The following is a 6,000-nucleotide window of genomic DNA, read 5'->3' on the forward strand; positions in this document are numbered from 1 at the left end:
ACTGGAAACAACCTAGGTCTGTCCACAGGTAACAAAATCCACTAGCTCCTGTAAAGCCCACTTATTTGTTAAATATGTGTAAAAATGACAACTGGTTGTTTTATGTGGGGAGTTTTTCTTTCTTGGTCGGAACCAGTAACGTGGCAGAAACCTGCCAACCGTACGTAAAACGACTTTTTTTTTTTTTTTTTTTACTCTGGTTGTGTTCAGATTAAACAAACAAGATATTTTAATTTCTAATTTGTAAGATTTAGAGATGCTTGGTAGGCAGATTTTATTATCCTTGAACAGAGACAGTGTCGCCATTTCCTAATGTTTCCAGACAACACAGCACATAAGTGTATTTAACAAAATGTCAATGCTTTCCTTTGAATGCAAAACATTCAAACTGCAAACCTGGTTAGACATTATATGTTATACCTCCTGTGTATTAGTTTAAATGCAGTATTGTCACTCGTGTGTGTGTGTGTGTGTATGAGTGTGAGTGCATGTGCGTGCGCTCTGTTTGCCTCACTGGTTGGTTATTCTCATTTCATTTCTTAAGGTGCATTTCAAGTTTTCAAATCCACCAACCAAAAAACGGTACACAGTACACTGTTTTTATTTTACCGTGATCAAGAGAATCTAAGCTGCCTTTACTTAGCCGAAAAGATGAATGGTTTATACGGGATAATAGCTTCCAGAAATGTGCAGATTCATGCCTTTTCAGAGGACAGTAAACCCCCTTATCTGTGTCTTAGTCTTTATCTAGTTTTATGTGATCTTTTATGTACTTAAATAATAGTTGGCCACCATATGAGTTTTCAAGTGTCCTTGTTTACCTTGCACAGTACAGCTGCTTCAGTGAAGCCCCAGTTTTATTGAGATAAGAGATCAGAGTAATCCATTTAACAGATGTTATTTTTCTACACGTTATGAGAGGAATTGTGTGTTGTCCGTTCATTTCCAGTACCCTGTTAAACTATTAGAAACTGCTGACTACTTGTGTTGTAAATGACACTCCACCTGTTCAACGTCATTTGAAGCAGAACTTCTGTTTTGTTTTTGTTTATCTCGGAGGGGGTTGGGATGTTGAGGTTTCCGTCCGTGCTGCTGTGATAACCAGCAGCAGTCTGGTGGCTGGTGAGTCATCCTGGGCTCTGTGGCTCTTATCTGAGTAGAGAACTTTAGCCTGTCGCTGTATGCCTCTGGAAAAGCTCATAGGATACGCATCCTGACTGGTGACTCAATAAAAAACACTTACATGAAGGTTTTTGTTGTGCTATTTTCCTTTCTTTGCATGTCTACATTGTCTATACTGTTTTTTAAAAAGCAGATGGAGGGGGTCGGACATGTTTATGAGGAGAAGAGCCTCTCTCCAGGGTGCTGAACATTTCCTCCTTGATACTTCCTTGTAAAACTGCTTGACATGATTTTACTTCATAAATACTGTAAGCTACACCTTCGTGTTGGTCTCAAACCGGAACTCTTTCATATAAATATTTAGTCAGGTTTGTGCGCGCTTATCCACATGATTCAATGTTATTGGGCGTCTTTGTTGAGCATATAAACCCGCACAAAAGGAGGGAGAGAGTTGAGGAGCGACAGGCTGGGGAAACGAAGAACCAGACAAAAACAAAAGAAGAAGTTTAAACATTTAGTTTATTTTCAGGAGTTCATCTGCCCAGAAAGTCTCAGCGAGATGGATGATACCTGTGCGACACAGAGGCCGGAGGAAATGAGGATGGTTTGCTCAGACAGCGCGTACGGGTCATCTGCGGTGGAGACGGACACAGAGGATGGACAGACACCCACATCCAATACCTTCCCTTATAATGAGGATCTAACGCATAAGGTGATTTCTTTTGTGCTACTTTTGATGAGGAGTTGTCCAAAAATTCATTCTAATGCCAAAAATATTCTTTTTTTATTGTAGGTCCAGTTTTTATCTTCAAGGCACTGGACTTTAACCTCTATTTCTGATGAGTTACCTTGCCTGGTAAATATTATGATCTGTAAGATCTCTGGTTTTAGTAATTCACTCCATTTGAGTCTATATGCCTTATACTTTTGTAACTGTACTCCATATGATGCCAGCTACAATAATTAATATCCATACCAGATACAGTAAACCAAGGGTCCCCATAAAGTTTAATATTAAAATCAATATAAATGCATCATGAAGTAAAAAGTAATTAATTATGTATTGATTAATTAAATAATTGGTGACTTTATTAAATTATATCTCATTACTATGAAACGTTATTTCATCATTCATTAATAACTGTTTTATCAATATAATTATTTTCAAGTTTTAATGCTCTTTTTAAAAAGTCCCTTTTTAATTCTTACTGGCATTTGTCTTAATGACACTTAATAAAGTAATTTTTCATGGCAGCGCTGTGTCCCCTCCCCGTCACATTTCAGCCCCTGCCTCCCTCAAGCAAGCTGAGTAACTGTTGAAAAGTGTAGCCACTTAGTTTCTGTGAAGTACTTGCATTACTTAATTACTGCATGATTACTTATTTATTTACCTATTGCTTAGTTATTTATTTATTTAATATTGAACACTTTGGGGCTCCATAGTATCATCCAATCACTGGTTTCCTGGTGTCCCCGGTGTCCCTGGTGTCCCATTAAAATAAAGCAGCTTCTCAGTGTGACCCCTCATGAAAAACTTAACTATACTCTATGAGTCCATAGCTGGTCAGCCACACTGATTTTACCCTCTCAAATGATTAGTTTTAGTATTTTAAGGAGCCCAATGGCAAAAGCGCCATGTTGGGAACCACTGGTATTCTCTGAGCAATTTATTAGGTACACCTGTGCAATCGAATGCAATCTTATAGAACATCTCTGTAATAAACCCTACCACTAATGAGTCTTCTCCAGGTTATATGACCTCAGAAATTACCACGTACTTGAATCAACAGTTTTCTGACAGTGTCACAAAAAGTGAATACTCTAAGCTTAACAAAGACATTAAGCACTATTGTTTTGTATTGCATTGGATTGTAAAGGTGTACCTAATAAACTCATCATTTATATTTAGTCCATGAAAAAACATGAAACCAACTTCTGTTACTTATGTAAAATCAAGAATGATTATTACCAAATGACAGCTGCTTTCAAACACACATTTCTTAGATTCTTACAGAATAACACAACAGTTCAGTAGTTTTGGTGTTTACAGATAAATCTCAACAACACTGACTGGATGTTTGACCATCAGCAGATGTTTAAATGTAATTCTGTAAACAGTGCCTCACGCCTCTGAGTTGAGTGTGTGTGTGTGTGTGTGTGTGTGTGTGTGTGTGTGTGTGTGTGGGTGGGTGATTGGCTCACATTAAAATCCTCACCTGGATTAGCTTCACCACAGTTACACCACCATCGTTTAGTACATCATTGGTATTCATGACTAAAATCTTGTTAATCCTCTGTGTATCACATGCAGCAAATCAGCAGCTTCCTCACTCAGATGCACAAATCCACACACACACACGCACACACACACACACACACACACACACACACACACACACACACACACACACACACACACACACACACACAGTCATGTTTCCATCCCTTCAGAGGACATTACATCAACTTACATTGAGACCTACCCTAACCATAACCATGATATGCCTAGCCATAGCCCTTACCTTAACCCTAACCTTAAACCAAGTCTTCACCCTAAGATAATAATTATTTATAATTATTTACATTATGGCCATTTGCTTTTTAAAAATAAATAATAAAAATAAAATTGGGTCCCTGCATGCACACACAAACATACACAGATTATATTACAGCAGTGGGTTACATAGCATGTTCCAATATCACATAAAAAGCATTGCCTACTTTTGGGACAGTAACTGTTCTGATATCTGACAAACAAAAAAACAGGTTTAATAAAACAACAAGTCTCCACTGGAGATGTGCAGGATCAGTTTAACCTTTTTTCCTTTTTACCCTACACTGGTAACACTCACTTTCAAATTACTGACAAATGTTCCTCTACAGACTCACAGACGTTGGATGTTATTGCTTCACCACTGCAGCAATTGTAATGATTTGATCCCTTCATAAACCTCAAGACGCCCCAAAAACTCATCTGTGCAGTATTTGTAAAATAAGTGGTGCATTGTGTGCGAGCCTAGAACAGGCTCCTGCTTCCTCAGTAATTAAATTTGTGGTTATTTTTGTCGTTTTGCCCAGTTACACCATGCCAGAAAACTACACAGTGTACTAAGTGCAGATGGCTCCAGCTTTTTGCAGGCTGAAATGGGCCAGTTGGCCCTCAGTTATCTGAATAGCCAGAAAACTTTTAAGCGCTCTTATGAGAAGCTGTGTCAATGAGAAACTAGAAAATAAATAGAAATTTCTCTTGTCTAGTCTAAAGCTGTTCATTATTGTACTAGAAGATACTTGGTACACATGGAATGATGTATTTTTCTAAACTCTGATAAAATCCCTTTTGGTTCAATAATAATTATTAATGTGAAGGCTTAATGTGAAGGTATCTGTGTTTAAAACATCTGCTTCATCATAACCTTTTCATCTCTTGGCTCTTAGATGATAAGTTGTTTGAAATACCCTGTAATCTTTGGATTAGTGTGTGTGGACAAGTCTTGAGAGACACGTCTCAGTCTGGGTCTGTTATTCATCCTGAAACTGTGGACAAAATATACATATACAGTTTAATAAGCTCTCTGCTGGCCGGCCAGGATCTCCCTGAGGATGGATACTCGTGACTATGTGAGCTAGATTACCCTCCTCTGGATTCATTGGGCTCTAACAGATATGAGAGTCTTGGGTTTCCTCTCAGCAGTTTCATGGCAACTATCTCATTATGGCAGATCTCTGGGACTCGCTTGTGACGAACCTAAACAACACAGAGAAATCTCATGTTGCCATGGAGACAGATTCAGCATCTCTGCCCCCGCTGTAGGGCCCTCATCACTGTAAACCCCCACCTCCATCCTCACTTCATACACACCCTCCTCAGTTCCCGTGTGCTTCCTGGAGATAAACTTCCTCCTGCTCTCTGCTCTAACAGTGTAAGTCCTGAGAGTGTTTACATGCTATCATCAAAATTTGATGAAGGAACCATGAAATAGTAATATGTTTATTACACACTGGCCAACTAAACACTGCACAACTTCCCCTTCACACAGTGAGTCATCCGCACAGCAGCTCGCCTCTGGTCTGTGTTATTTGTACTTGAGGGCCAGTTTGTGCTCCACTCCCACTGTGGAGGAACGTCAGTAGGCGATCTCAGCACAACGCTTCGCTTAACATTAATAAAACAACTGCATCCCACATAAAGATTATGTATGTCCTGTACACTGTCTGAAAAGATAACAGTCTATTTGCTGGATTTCTGAAGCTTTTTTCTGCATTTGCAGTATGAAAAATTGTTGCTTCACTCAGCATTTTAGAGGGCTACATCTTCAGTGAGAGCTCAGCAAACATCCACCTTAAAGGACCCGATTTTCATCCTGTGCATCTGCTCAAACTGTCATGAAGTTATCTTTTCAATGGGAGAGCAAAGTCCAATGTGCAGAACTTGTGGATTGAACGTATTGTGAGTTGCAGAGCGCTGCATGCTGTGATGCTGCGCCGTATGTGGGCACTTTGAAACTGCAGATAAGAGGCAAACAGCAGTGCTGGCTGGCCTGCTGAAGGAGGGGCAGGAGGAGGAGGGGGGTGGCTGATAAATGTCAATAAAAGAGGCAAGCATCTGCTGTGAGAGAGCTCCAGGCTGGACCCACCAGCTTCCAATGAGACGATAACCATGGCGACAAGGCAAATTGATGCCTACGTCCAGCACTGACTGTGGTGTCAAAACAGTAGATCCCTGCTGGGGTAACACATGACCATGAGAAATGATGGTTATCACGCCTGCTTTGGCTGTTTGTTTTTACTTGTGTGCGTGCGTGTGTGTGTGTGTGTGTGTGTGTGTGTGTGTGTGTGTGTGTGTGTGTGTGTGTGTGTGTGTGTGTGTGTGTGTGTGTG

Source organism: Seriola dumerili, unplaced genomic scaffold (assembly GCF_002260705.1).
Source record: "Seriola dumerili isolate Sdu_G_001 unplaced genomic scaffold, Sdu_1.0 BDQW01000260.1, whole genome shotgun sequence".
Taxonomy (NCBI): domain Eukaryota; kingdom Metazoa; phylum Chordata; class Actinopteri; order Carangiformes; family Carangidae; genus Seriola; species Seriola dumerili.